Consider the following 15,802-nt stretch of genomic DNA (forward strand, 5'->3'; position numbering starts at 1 on the left):
ATTAGCTGATTTTAATGAGTGTCCTCTAGTCAGTTAAACGAGTGTGTGGAAAACCTAAAAAGATTATATTTGCAGAGACAGTCTGTTTACATTGTTATACCTCAGCTAAGAGGATACTTGGCATGTATGATGCATCTAAGAAGAAAAAAAAATAATGTGGAAGGCCAAAGAAACCTTGAAGACAGTCGGATCCAGCCCATTCTCCCTTTCCCCACAATGCAAGCTCTGATGACTTAGTATTTTAATTAATGTCAACCCTTACCATCAGTGCTCATGGGAACAATCATTAAACCAACACAAAAACATTTTAAATGGCTGGCAACCTACCAGATACTGAGCTAAGCATTCCCATGGTAGAGTGGACGGTTTCATAGCCAATTCTGCTCTGGATTAAATACATTCTCTAATAGTACTGCCTTGAAAGCCTATTATTTTCATGCTAAACAATACAATATGGTTTCTAAGTTCTATTTTAAAATGTTTTTATATTTACTTCCCAACACTGGTATCGAAGTTATTTATATTGGTGTGGTTGAATTTTACTTTGTTGCTACTATGACTTGTTTTTCTTTTTCCTCCTTTCCCCCCCATTTTTGTTTCCTCACTGCTAAACCAAAACCATGTTTTTTTTCTCCCAGATAATTCACATGATCAAGCATAGCCTAAACCAGCAGTCAGTTTCCTATGCAGCTCTGAAAATTGCTGGCTGAGTGACTTTTTAAAATGGGATCACTTATTTATGTTCGTTTGGTTTTGCACAGTAGGAAGTTGGGCACATCTGTCTATCCCGTGGGTACTCTGCCCTCCTCACTGCTGCAATGTTTGCTTACCAAGTATACCAAGCAGTTTGACCTCTCCAATTCCTCGAAGGCTTTTTCCCCACTCCTATCTTCTGTATTTCCTGTTTGCTTAAATTGTTTAAACATGGAGCTCAATGAAGGCTGTTAGTGCTGACTGGAGCCACACATAATGTGGCCACATGTTGTGTGAGCTTTGCAACTTGTCTTATAATTTGCCTCAGGCCTGACCTGAAATACCCTTGCTATTCTCATTCTTGGCCCTTACTGAGAAGAGGCAGACACTCTTGTTTGCTTGGCGAGCGTTGGGGAGGTCCAGGTCCCAGATGTAATGTCAAAGCCCTGTGAATCTACCCAAGGAGGGGATGAAGATGAAGCCAATGGTGTGGAGTGAGGAAAGGGAAGAGGGCAGTGCTCATTCCTCTTCTGTGCTGCGTGTGGGGTGGGAAAACCCATCAGTGTGACATTGAGTGCTGGTACATCTTTTCCATGGCGAGGTTACATGCAGCAAGGAAGGAAGCCCAAGTGGGCAGATGTGGAGGAAACTGTTCTCCACTCTTTTCATAACAATTGCTCATGGCACTGAAATGGACATGGAAAGGGGGGAGATTTTGGTTTACATCAGTTGGCACAAAAAGGGCAGTGCATCTGAGACCAAACCAAGGATAACAGAAACACAGTGAAATGTTGAAGCTCTGAGAATTTATTCATTAGAAGAAATGCTTGTTGGACAGAGAATAAATGAGCCTGGAGGAATCTAAAAGATGGAAAGTCACAAGAAGAATACAGGTGCACTGCTATCCAACAGAAGGCATGGATTTCAAGTGATGAGGTATTTGTTGCAATGCAAGTGCTCACAGTGCAATGAGCTGTAGGATTGATGGGTTGACAGGGCTGGTCAGAGAGTGGAAATAAATTCAAGAAACCTAAAAAGGCCGTGGAAGCTCCAGCAACAAACAGTGCTAAAATAGTCAGTAAAGCGAAGAACAGACTAGAAAGGGGGAACAAGAAAGTTTTGGGAGGCTGGAATTTAGGGAAAGCATGTAAATTGAAGGGTTGGGAAAATCAGTGGATTTTGAGTGGGGGAAGACAAATAGCACGCACGCACACAAAGGGTAAGAAAAAAAAAGTAAAGAGGAAATTCCAAAGACCAGAAAGGAAAGGATTTAGAGGTGAAATGGCGAGAATTATGTGAATTAAAACCACGGGGAGATAAGAGACATTGTCACAGAGAAAAGGGCAAAAAAATGGATGATGGCCTCTCTTCATGAGTAACAACATACAATCTGTGTATGGTCTCTTTGGGAATATCTTTAAGCCTTCAAAACATGGACAGCTTTGGAAACTTCAAAGACAGTGATCACAATCTGTGTTTCAGTGTGTTGATTTTATGGGAAAAATGGGGACAACCGTTACTACTCCCAGTTAATGAATGTGCTTCACATAGAATTTGTTTTTTTTTTTCAAAGTTATGGGAATCTTGTCACCATGAAACGTATCAGATATTGTGTCCCATCAATCTCAGCAATCAAGACTCACAACACATTCCTGTGCTGTTTTTAGATCCTTGTCTGGCATCTCTTCATTTGCTGCCTAAATTCCCTAACGTTGGGAAATAGAGTGGCAGAAGGGTAAAGGGACTGCGTTTACATTTCCTAAGCTGCCGTTAACAACTTTCCCCATTAAACTGTGATTTTCCTTGAGGATGAAGGGCTGTTTTCAAACACGCTGTAAGGATCTAATCACTTTTGGATTTTTTTCCTTTCTTTCAGTTTATGACCCGTACTACAAATACATGCTGTAAAACCTGCGGTTGCTACAACGTCCAGAAAGTCTCTGGCAAAGTCATCATCTGTTACACGAAGATGAAATCTGTTGCAGACAGATGAATAGTTTCTCTAGCTGAGGCATATAATTACACCAGCAGAATTTTCATGCGGATTTCTCCCCCAGGAATAATGAACAAATATACAGAATTTAGCATGCCATGTCAGACTACTGGCTCAGGACAGTTGTTCAAAAGATCTAGAAGAGCTGGGGCCGGGCAGCTAAAGGCAGCTTAAAGTTGATGCAGCTTCACCTGTGACAAAGATCTTACCTCTTCTTGTAATTCAACTATGAAGCGTCTGGTGCTCTCATTTACATAGCAAATAGAGGTTCTTATTTATAGAGCAAAGCTGAGAAGTTCAAATTAGTCTAGCAAACATTTTTCTGTGTGTTGTACAAATACATGTGTTAGAGTTGGACCTTGTTCCAAAGACCGTGCAAGTAGTTAAACAAGAGAGGCAAACAACACCTGATTCATGAAGCATGGTATCCTGTTAGTTCCCTTAAAATAATGATGCTTCTTCGCCATTTACCCCTGCTTGCTTCAAGCATGCCAAAGCTAGCGATGGCTGTCACTGCTACTGCATACCAAGCATCCCTGTCACCCTCGCAGCAAGGCTTTACTTTGGGATCTGTGTGTTAATCAACAGGATCTTTCTGCGGTGGCTTTTTGTTTTCTTTTTTTCCTTTCTTTCTTTTTTTTTCCTTCTAAGAAGCAATTATCTTTCTCAGGTCTAGTATGAATAAAATGAAAGAGGAAAAAGACAGAACAGTTGGCACAAAAAGCCCAGGACAGTTTGTTTTTCTCCTCCAAATGCAAGGCATCTTGCTCCTGAGAAATTTTGCTTCTTTCTAGCATACAGATCTCTTGCTTTTCCCCATTCAGGTTAGTTGAATGTTAAAACTGATTTTCAAAGATCCTTTTTTCCTTTCTCCATAGTCAGCAGAGAACTGACTCAGCATCCCAACAACAATGCATTTAGAGCGGGCATTAGTTTTGAAAATGTTGATTCAACTCTGTGAGAGACCATGGCAACAAAGATAGGATGAAGACCTTTGAAGAAACCTTTGAATACTGTTTAGAAGAAGGAGAATGGATAGGAAAACAGAGGGAAGGAGAGTAGGATTCATTTGCTGCTTAGTGATGCTACCGTTTTAAGGAGCAGTACTAATTCCTATAATAGATTTCACTCCTGGGCAAAGAACGCTAGCAAAAAGCCTCAAATGAGTGCCACTTCCCATTGAGATAATGTCTAGAGTTGTACGGAGGCTTTTTTTTCCCTGTGTTTGTTTTGACAAGTAGATTCTTTTGCTTTATCTCCCTTAAACAAGAGAAGTTTTAAGGCTTAAGGATTTGAGCCCTCTGAGAAATCAAAACTTCAGTCTTTGAGATTGTGCTAAGTATATTTACTCAAGATTTATGACAAATCCCACAGAAGGAAGGAGAATGCTTAATACAATTCAAATAGGCTGGAACTTACCATCTAAATAAGGACTAATCTACTGCCCGCCTGTGCTTCCCTAGGAAGAGACAGCACCACTCTTGGTGTAAAACAATAGGGGACTTTAGGGAAATAGAAAGTCTGAGAATCCTCCGTGTCTATTCAGGGGTTGTCTCCTTTTAACTGACATTTCAAAAGTTATGCCCGCTCATGACAAATGCAGTTTTAGGGTTTTGCAACTTTCGTTCTTTTTATGATTTTCTGCCCGTGCTAAGAAATTCCTATAATACTCTATCTGCTCTAACCATAAATGTGGAAGAATTTTGATCAAAGGAGACTATTTTAACAGCTGTCTTTCAAGGCAGCATGTGCAGCTCTCTTGGCAGCTTCAGCTATTAAGTTCAGAAGAAAACAGAAGTCTTTGCATGTCTGAGGTGTCAAAAATATTGAATATATTGTCTTTCCTTTGGGATCTCAAAGCCACGGTCAGGCAATAAAAGAGCCCTGCAGCAGGAATCCTTGATTTAGTTCAAAGTGATCAGAATGATTGCTTTTGTGTGGTGTTTTGTTTTCCAAAAGTGTTCATAACCTGCCCTATCCAGCTATTTGTTGGCAGAAACAGAATTTTATTTTCTTGGATAAATATGGTCTGGGATTAGTTACAGGAGAAAAGGAGTCCTGTTGCTCTTTTTGCCAAAGCAGAGAACAGGGACTCCCCTCCCATTACCTTTTCACAGCCAGGGGAAATGAACACTTCCATTATGCTGGACAATGAGGAGCAGGAGTAGCAGGTGGTGACTGCTACTAATCAGGAAGTTAAGTAATAGCAGTACTTGAGCACTTTCTAAAGGATTACTGTTTATGGGAAGATTTGTCCTCTATCTGGGCACCACTGGAAGGAAAACAGAGAAAGAAAGATGAAAAGGTGCCTATTGGTTACAGGTTTTCTATCCCCTCCCCAGCTCCTCACACACTTACACACACAGTGCACTGCCCTCGCTCTCCTGCCCCAAATGTTCAAACTACTCCAGCAGACAACTGGTAAACACACAAGAACAGATCCTTCACTTAATCCCATCCCTGATCCTTCACACACCAAAAAGTCCGGCTACAGTCTAGGCACAACCTGCTGCTTGGCTGACTGGAAGGAACATCGTTTCTTCTGGGCACGCTTACACAACAGTCAGTGACACATCACTCAGACATACAGATGTAAAAGTAGATCAAATTTGATACACAATTCAAATACTGAGTTCCAGAACTGCCGAACTCATGAGCTTCATCAGAATCCTAGCATCCCACAAGCTGCCCTGGGATCCCAAGGGGATTCAGAGCCAGGACCCAGCAGGCTGTCCCATGGCATTTGCTGCTTTTTGCAGGGAGAAGAGAGAAGAGAGAGTAAGCGATGGACTCACAGTGACTTAGCACTGCCACACTCCTGTTGAGGAGAGGCTAGCGCAGGTATTTCATATGCCTTCTTAGCAAAAAAAAAAAAAAAATTAACCATGGGTCACAGCTACCTCAAGTGTGTTAGGAGCTCCTGTTTGGGGTTACCTTCTTAGATGGTACTCCATGGAGCTGACATTTTTTTAATTCTTGGATCAGTGCAGCCGTGCCAATCCTTCATGTCACAAACCACATTTTTGCAGGTCACACCTCTGACCTAATGTGATTTCTCCAAATGAATTGTGACCCTGGGCTTTGCTGTGCTGCCAGCGTGTCCTGGAAGCATAAAGGAGTGTCCTGTAGATTGCCAAGCACAAAGCTCTCTACATCTGCTACAACTCCTCCAGGACAAATCCTTCTTTTAAATACTGTTTGCTCCAGCCATTTTAGTGCCACTGTTTGCTTTCTGATGTGTTGACATTGTGGCTTAGCTTCCTCTGAACATTTTTGTCTGAAAGATCATTATTTTCCTTTCCAAGAGGCCCATGAACAGACTGATTGTGCTTCATCAATTTTAAATTTTGAGTGTCTGCCAATTGCTTTCTAATCTAAAGCCAATCAAAATTTAAGAAGATTCAGAAAACAGTGAAAGAGGAGCACATCCACTTCAAAAAGGTTACCCAACTGTTTGTTGTTATTGTTCCATTTTGTCTCGGACTCTATAATGATGGCTTTCAGCATCTTGGCTCCACTCACAGGTCCTTGTTTAAAGCCCAGTGCTGTACCCACCCTTCCCCAGGATTGGGGCACAAGCACGCTGTTGTGCAGCTCAGAGTTTGCATTCCAACCCATGCTGACTCCCAGTTCCCATCTCAGGAACCACTGTCAAGAGAGATACCTTCTATAGCTCCCTTTAGGAGAGTGAAACAGTCTAATACTGATAGGGCAAGGTAGAATGGCTTTAAACTGAAAGGGGTGAAATTTAGGTTAGATGTTAGGAAAAAACTCTTTACTCAAAGGGTGGAGAGGCATTGACACAGCTGCCCAAAGAAGCAGTGGGTGCCCCATCCCTGGAGGCATTCAAGGCCAGGTTGGATGGGGCCTTGGGCAGCCTGAGATGGTGAGTGGCAGCCCTGCCCACAGCAGGGGGTTGAAACTGGGTGGGCTTTGGGGTCCTTTCGAACCCAAGCCATACTATTGTTTTATGATATGATTCTGTATGTGTGTAGGGACTTCATTTTCACAGCTACTGATTATCATAGCATGACTTGGAAAAACTGTAGAAAGGCTGCGTGTTTTTGTAGATGTCCAGTTTTACTTGTTTTAATGGACCAAAGATCAGCTGATTGATTAGATTCAGATATTTTATGAGTAAGTCTCTAACCTAGCTTCATGCCTGGGAGCTAATAAATTCCATTAGTACACAGAATAACTCAGGTCCAATGCTGCATTTCTTCTCAGGACTGTAATTATTCATTCTTTAATACCTTTGACATCAAGATGATCCCACAAGAGTGAATTTGATGAAGTTTCTATTAAAAAAACTGGGAACTTCAGCAGAAATCATAAGAAGAAATGTAAAATCATAAAGATGTGTCTCAGATTTTCAGGCTGAGCTGCTTTTCTGATTGTGGGAGCTACATCTTCTGAACAGGTATAGGTGAGCTGCTGGCCTCTGTGTTCATCAGGAACCACTGTACACACTGGAGGGTGGGCAGGGGAATTCCTGGTTTACAGGGATGCTCTGATTTCCCTGCAGGCTCACACTGGCACCTGAAAGGTATACTGCAATGGTTTGTAGTCAATTTTTGTCCCAAACTAAGTCAAAAACGATGATAGCTTTGATTTTGTATTTCTGAAGACCTTGTTAATTATCCATTTCACAGTTCATTTAAGAATGAAAGCTTTAGAAAAATATTAATTTTTGAAGATTTAAAGGCTTCCGTCTTCTTTGTGTCAATGGTTTGGAAGATATTTTGGCTTCAGAGTTAGAAAAACAAACAGCAAAATGGAGATTCTGATCATGTAAATGTATTAGATACTTTCACCATATTCCTCATACTGAATAAAAGAGCTTGGCAACAGACAAAAGACAAATATTACTAGCAGTTTACCAATTAACAATGCTAATGATGAATGCTGTTATTACTACAGCAGTTGAAGGTGACAACACATGCTGGTGGGGTTCATTTTGGGGGCTGTAACAGAGGGATCTGTGTTTATGCTGTGCTCAGTGTGTGAATACAGGCAAGCCAAAAGGGCAGCCAGTAGACAGCCTCAGCTCTGATAAATCAAGTTCTGTACACAGAAGGTGGGCATGCATGCAAAGAAGTGGAGTCAAGGTGGAAAACTACTTTTTAGAAAGCAGCTTAAACCATATGACTGCATCTATGTCCCTTGGGGGAGGAAAGAAGAGCTGCTTCCCACTGCTTCTCTTCTGCCAAACTCTGGATGAAAAACGCTGCCCAGGGCAAGTGCCAGTGTCCAGAGGAGGATTTCCAGACTGTGAGCCTCAGCCTCAGGGAGGGGAGATGGCCTCAAGCTGTGCAGAGGAGTCCCAGAGGGGTCTGCATTACTTCAGTGCTCCGGCAGTGCTGCCTTCGGTTTCCTTCTGGTCAGTGTGCTGGCGGCTGCAAACTGTTCAGGTACTCCTAACTCTCTCTTTACAATGTGTTAGACTATTTTCTGCAGGAAATATGGTGTCTAATTCAGGAATTTAGCTCTGGAAAGCATAAACTAGAAGTTATGAGTGGCAATGAAGAGTATAATCCTTGTGGTTTAGGCCAAAAGCCAAGGGAGATGTACTGTGACTGTGCGTGGCTTGTTCTAGGAAATCAGACTAACTTCTATTTTTTCTTAGTGTTGACAATGGTTAAATGCAGAATAAAAGAAGAGTACGAAATACCAAGAAAAGTAAAAAATGTGTGACTTCATTTCTAGTTCAATTTTCAGCAAAATAAATATGGATAACCCCAAAGTATCTCTTGAATTAAGTATTTTCATTTTAATATATTTAAAATAATAGTTTGTAAAAACTGTCTTGAAGTGCTAAGCTGAAAACAGGACTAAACTTATAAAGTGCTTAAAACCAAATTGTATATGTCTGAAAAGAGCACAGAAGGAGACAGTTTTTGGACTTGATGATCTTAGTGGTCTTTTCCAACCTTAATGATTCTATGTTTCTGTGATTTTTTTACAGAATTAATTGACCTCAACCAGTGTTAAGGATTACTTTTTTTTTTTTCTTCCTGTAATGAAGCATTATGTAACATGACCAGATCTTGTATAGAGAAGACAGAAGAACTGGAGGAATAGAAAGGTTGGGTTTGTTTTCTTTGGAAGAGTCAGCTTAAGCAGATCTCCGGCAGCAAGCAGCGAGATAGTTGGGCTCTTGTTCACTTCTTTCGCTGTGCTCTCACCTTCCTGCAAGAGCTCTTTCCTCCTCTTACCTATTTCTGTCTCACAAGCAGTTGTCATCACCTTTACAAAAGCTACATTAAGCACAACGACTTTATTCAGGAAAAAACAAAAGAGATGAAGTAGCACTTGCAGCAAAAATCAAATATGAACCAGTAATGTTCCAAGGAGCACAGAATTTCCTAATTGCATTGCCAGGCTAACCAGTAAGATAAAATACAGGGTTGCTTTAGATCAATGTTCAGTGTATCCTTGTTAAAGGATATTTTGCAATGTTGTCTGGGAAAGACCTACTCTCTAAAAGAACTTCATGAAAGTTCAAAATTTACTATATGAGAGATCTTGTCTTACTTTAGCATTGTGTGAAGTACAAAATATCATTTTAGATGTAGTTTAGGTGATTATGAGTATGGCATATCTGATATTGATGTACAGTGTGGTGAGAAGAGTGCTTTCGTTAGTGTCCAGACATAAAGAAAAAATGTTGTGTGAATCATCCACCTACAACCTTAATTGAACCAAAGCTTACTAGGCTGCACGGACCACCAGCATCATCTAAAGAAGAAAAAGAAACAAATGTTTAAGTCATTGAGCATCCCACCCACGCTCCACTCATTAGTTCCACTCAGCCTGTACTAACACTGCAGTTGTGCATCAGTGATGTGCTGTGACCATCTGGCTTCCCTTGGAAGGACATGTGGACAGCTTATCTTCAAAGATACAGCACTAACAGCTGTATCAGGACAAAGAATGGAAAATAGATCTAAGTTCATCTTCTTCCATGAAGGACCAAATGACCTGCATTTGGCAGTGCTGTTTTAAATGAAGACACTTGTGTTAGATCTCCACATACCTCCTTGTCTCTTTGTAAAATATGCTATACATCTGATTTTAGTTTAAAAACACCAATTATAGAGTGCATCCATAGAACGTACTGGCAGATGGATATTCTTTCCCTAGCTAGTGAAAATGAGGAATAGTCTGTAAGATAAAAGTTAGGAAAATTACCCATTACAGACCATATGATCTTTAACTTTCTCTTCCTAGTAAACAGTAAATAATTACTGTGAGACATTTACAACTGTCCTTTAACTCTCGCAAAGATACATCTGCAACATTAAGAACACAGTTTTGAACAGAAAGGTAGAATTTCCTTTTCAAATCAAGGCCATACATCCCAGTCAGCTCTGAGAGGTATTGCATTGCTTCCTAAATTACTCAGTGTCTTTACTTCCTGCTTACCTGTTGTGAAACTAATGTGTTCCAGAAAGAACAGAGTGACTTGAGCATCTGAATTCCTAGAGGGAGAATGGGGGTGAAGTACTTTTGATTGTTTTTACTCTGCAAATGATATGAAACCAAGGACATGGTGAAAGGACTCCATACCAAAATGCGTGCTGCTTCATTCATCACAAGAAGGGATCGTGAATCATACACACAAACTGAGATTTGATTCTTTCTGTCTCTTGGCTGTGATATTATTTTTCTCCATTCATTTTCTGTGTGAAACAGGAAATTACTTGTCTTCTCCCTTAAGAAAACACCTTCATGTAATCTGCTTTGTTAAATGACTCCTAAAGATTAATTCTCCTTGTGAAAGCATATTCACAGTGAAGAGTGCGCACTTACCGCTAGTAAAGTACAAAGGATGTGCAGAATTGTCCACTAAATATTGTAAAATCAAAGGGAGAAATACTCTTCACTTTAAAGAGGGCAATTCCACTGTTACTTGCATATAAGTGGCTGTGGTATCATATGGTTCTGAATGGCTCACTGTGCAGAGAGCTTGCAGTGGTTTTACAATTTCTGGTCAGACTTCCTACAGAAGCGTGCATGCAACTGTGTAAGTGTTCTTTGTACAAGTGATATTTCCAGTGTCAAACTTGCAAAAGAGACATTATTCAGGCAAGATCACTCTCTCCACCTAACCGAGAGACAGAAAGATGAGGAGATGAACATTCATAACACTTTGCTAAGTGATTCCTTTCATCTTAAGGCATTCTCTTTCTTCTAAGCTCCGGTATTAGCAGTATGCATGGCAACTACAGATACATGACAGTGCGCTGAAAAGATAAAGGGCAGGTAGAAAAAAATTCCTCTGATCTTTTCTTATCCTCCATCTCTAGGGTGCCTTGGATAAGCAAATGGAATAAACAAGACACGCAGATCCACATCCAGAGCAGCTTTCTGGAGGCATGACTATCACCAGGCCCTGCTGGCACTTCCCAAAGAAATCACCACTAGCTCACACTTCCAAATGCAGTATCTTAATATCTTCTGCTATGGTGATACACATGTGGTTTGTGTTTTTTTGTTTGTTTGTTTCTTGGTTTTTTTGTTTTTTTTTTTTTTTTTAAATTTATTTTTTAAGAGGAGACTTCTCCAACCCTTCAGCAACTAACCATAGGGCCTTTCAGAGAAATAGATCAAATGTCACACACACACACAAATCCACACCTTTCTCCCACATCATTTGTCCTTCCACTGCCCCCAAACCTAAGATGTACTAAGATGTAAAACCCTAAGATCCTTCCACTCCTAAAGTTTACTTCCTAAATCGTGGAATGGCTTACTTTGGACAGAACCTTAAAGACTCTTAGAGATCCCCCAACATGTACAGGGTTAACAACCACTAGATCAATAAATGCTAATTGGGAACTAAACTCAGCTGCTCCTCATTCCTGAGGTAATTGCAGGCATTTCTACAGCTGCTTCAGGGATGGCTGATACTTTAAATGTGTAATGGTAGGGTTTTTCTGTTCTGTGCTTGATTTCTAACCTCAAGTTTATCCCTGCTAGCAAAACTACGGTTGCTCTTCTTACTGACGTTGGCAGGATGAAAATACCTCGGTGCTAAGTGCTGCTTCTTTCACAGGAAGAGGCTTCACGCCTGCAGCAAACATTGAAGGTACAGGTTTTGTTATCAAGTGTGTTGCTAACTTGTAGTTAGACACGTATGTTACGTTTGCTAGGAGTTGAAAATGTTTTTATCATTCAACTTGCTTTTGCAAACTTTAGATCATGGCGTAGAGACAGCAAAGAAGAGGTAACTGAACTCCATCTGAATAAAGCAGTAGAAATTGCTGCTTGATCATCAATATATTTCTTATGATTTAGGTTGCATAAAAGGTGAGTTGGAAAATCTGCATTAGACTGATGCTAAGGAATCAATAACTGACAAAAAAACCTTGGAATCTACAGTGATTTGTGATTGCATGCTATTTGTTTTCTAGTTCACTCTTGCTCTGAATGCTTCTTAAAGTACTTTAAGCTGTTTTCTGTGATGTTTTATTTCACGTCAGGATTTTAGAGTAGAAGTTATATCTAGTGGTCTAGGCAACATTTAGTAGCTTTGACCATAACTTCAGTAGCTTTTCTTTCTCTTCTGTGTAACTCACAACAGTCCCTGGTAGCATGGAGTTCTGCTGCTCTGCTCCAAACTGCATTTTTGTGCACTGGGAGGCCACAATCCTGGGGACTAAAATCAAGGCTGTAAATGTAGATGGAATGCAATAGGCATATTAGAGCTTCTAAGTGGTTCTGTACGAGAAATGACTCATCCTTTGCTAATTTAGAATATCTGTTGTAGGTCTCTATACCTTTGCTTAGCAGAAATCTTAGCTGTAGAACTCTTACAGTTGGAAGGGGCCTCTAAAGGTCATCTAGTCCACACTCCCCTGCAATGAACAGGGGTGTGCATAGCGAAATCAGATAGTCCAGGGCATGGTCCAGTTTTGACTTGAAAGTCTCCTGGTATGGGGCACCACATCTCTGGGCAACCTGTCACAGTGCCTCACTATCCGCACTGTGAGAGACTTTTTCCTTATATCCAACTTAAATCTACTTTCTTTGAGCTTGAAACCATTTTGCCTTGTTCTATCACAACAAACCTGTCTAAGAGGTCTGTCCCCTTTTTTTCCTGTAGCTTCCCTTTAAATGCTGAAATACCACTATCAGGTCACCTTGGAGTCTCTCCAGGCTGAACAGTCCCAGCAATTTCAGCCTGTCCTGATAGCAGATGTTCCATCTGTATGGGAACTGCTGAGTCACGGCCTGAACCTCTGATTGATCACCTGAGGTGAGCAATCAGTCAGCCAGAGGAGCACAGGTGAAGGCAATTCACCAATTCATCTGTGCTGCTCCTAGACCTATTTAAGAGCTGGCTACCAGTAGGGAAGGATCTCTTCTGGAGATCTGCTCTGCTGGAGTTTTGTGAGTGAGCCCAGGATAGGGGTAAGCCTTCTATTTATTCTCTTTTGTTATCATAGTCTGCTTTGCCTAACTCTCTTCTAACTCTCTTGTTTATTTTGTGATTATAACATCCTAATATTCTTTGATTATACACCATCCCTTAGATAATTTTTGTGGCCTCTGGATGTGTTCCAAGAGGCTATGTTTCTCTGTACTGAGGACTCCACATCTGTGTGTAGTACTCCAGGTGAGATCTCACCAGCACAGAGTAGAGGAGCAGGATCACCTTCTACCTGCTGGCCATGGTTCTTTTGATGCAACCCAGGATACATTTGGCTTTCTGAGCTGTGAGGGCACATTGCTGGCTTATGTCCAGCTTGCAATCCACCAGTACCCTCAGGCCTTTTTCAGAAAGGCTACAGTCAATCCTCTCATCCACAAGCTTGTACCGATAGTAGATGTTGCCATGACACAGGTATGTGACCTTGCACTTGGATTTGTTGATGTTCACCTGAGCCCACTGTTTAAGCCTGTCTAGGTCTTTCTGAGCAGCATCTTGTTCTTCTGGTGTGCCACCTGCACCCCCCTTGTTGTCAGAATGGAAAACAAAGGTTGAGTTTAAATAGAAAAAATCTTATTAAGAAATTCCGTTAGTGGAAGAAGGAAACTTTTCTCTGAAGCTTCTTGTCTGTGGGCTTTGTTCTTCCCCCAACAACTGTGAATTCTGTCTGGTAACATCTTCACTCACTGTGTGGGAACTCACTCCTCTTCAATATTTGTGTACTACTTGAAAGGGTAATGGAAAATTAATTCTTCAACAGAGAAATGGCTGTTTTCTATGAAAGAAAGCTGTAAAAGAAGCACATTCAATTCTGGATCATTTGAACACAGCACTCCTGTCTCTTATGTATTGATCTTAGGGCAAACTGGTAATTTCACTGCGATGTATATGTAGCTCACAATGTAACTTAGCACTCACATTTCTAGTTGATTATATAACTGTGTTTAAAGTTTAAGGTAATAAAATACTACTTTTTTTTTTTTTTAGTTCTCTTATAAGCTTATCCAGTGTTTGTCATTACTGCACAAAGTAGTGATTATATATTAGTTTTACCTATAATCACAGGGTAAAGTACCCCATAGGGATAGCTAGAACATCTACTGTCTATGCATCTGTGTGAGCTGCACATCTTGAAGGAAAAGGCTTCCCTTCTCCAGACGCATGTCTCTATACATGTTAGGCAAATTCACCACTGGGGAGAAAGGGGAATTAATCTCCAGTATCAAAACATGAGCTGTCATGCTCTCAGGCACAGTGTGCATCTGACCAGTGAGTAATTCTTGAGTAAACTCCTACTTGGGAATATTACAGACAAAAGCCTTTCAAAAAAAGAAAAAAAGTACTAATTCTCCTATTTTTGAGATGAAGTACTTCCATGTGTGTCGAGAGAACCGTTTCTAGGTGGACCTCCTTAAGTTATTCCAGTACAATTCACTTCCAACTTATATAATACATTAAAATACCTCATCTGCTAGTCTCTGTCCAAACTGACCCAGCGATGCATACTGAGGACTGCTTTATAAGGAAAACTTGGTTGAGCACAGAGAAACAGATGTTTCCTGCCTAGTAGCATGAAGCGCATTAGTGTGTTGGAAGACCATCTACAGTTAATGGAAGGACATCCAGGATTGCAGTTGCTATGTTATTTCTCCCCAAGCAGTTTCAGGACTAAAGATTTTGATTGTTAACAGCTTTAGAAAGGAACCAGCATCCATTGTGGATGCAATTGTAAAAGCAGATTGAGAGGGAGAGAGGATGATAGCTGGTTCAGGAAAGGGTAGTGAGTGACTCCAAGATGAGGGCGTTAGTCTCAATTATTGTCAGTCCTGGGGGATGCTGCACAGCCAGTGGTGTAGGGCTGCAGAGAAACACTACAGGCTTCCCTGTCCTGAGGTGCCTTGGGAGTCCTTGAAAACCCGGATTTAGGAGCTCAGTGACCACAGAAACAATATAAATAAAACAGGAGGGGGGAGGGGAACAAAAGGACTATGGTTTTCCAAAATGTGGCACTGCATTGTGTCATGGTTCCGTGTTTCCTTCTGCTTAACATACCCTCCATGTGCATAATGAGGGTTAAGAATACGCGTATTCCACTCGCACAGGGAATGCCTGTTTCTATTTGCCCTCCAGCATCTCAAAATGCGTGGAAGAAAATCCAGTGTTTCTCAGGAAATACAGAAAAAGTTAATGAGGCAAAGAGGCGTGGAGCTGCATGTGGCAAGAGGCTTGTGCTGTGGACATATTTTTATGACTATGTCTGTGTTTTATTGCATTAATAGCTTCAGAAATCTGATCCTCTCTATGGTATAGATATTACTGATTTACGTGGGGTTTTTTGTTTTGTATTTGTTTTTCAGAGACAAATGTTACTTCAGATAACTTCAGTGACAGAACATGGAAGAAGAGTGATGGGTTCAGGAAAGGTAAGTCTTGGCTTCATCAGTACTGTATGCAAACACAGTGACTCGTAGTCTGCAGCTCTTGCTTAGAGGCATCATACAGGAGGCTGTTGGCTGGAAATTGGAAAATTAATAGAAAGCTAGTAGGCAGATCAGTACCCTGTAATCACTGCTTGAGCTGATTTCTAATGAGTTTAGAATTTCTGTCAATCTTCTCTTCCCACAAGCCTTCCTGAGAGACACTGTACAAAATGAAACCAAGGAAGGAAAAAATGTACTGAA

Source organism: Lagopus leucura, unplaced genomic scaffold (genome assembly GCF_019238085.1).
Source record: "Lagopus leucura isolate 7727_CA_CO unplaced genomic scaffold, USGS_WTPT01 Super-Scaffold_100004, whole genome shotgun sequence".
NCBI lineage: Eukaryota > Metazoa > Chordata > Aves > Galliformes > Phasianidae > Lagopus > Lagopus leucura.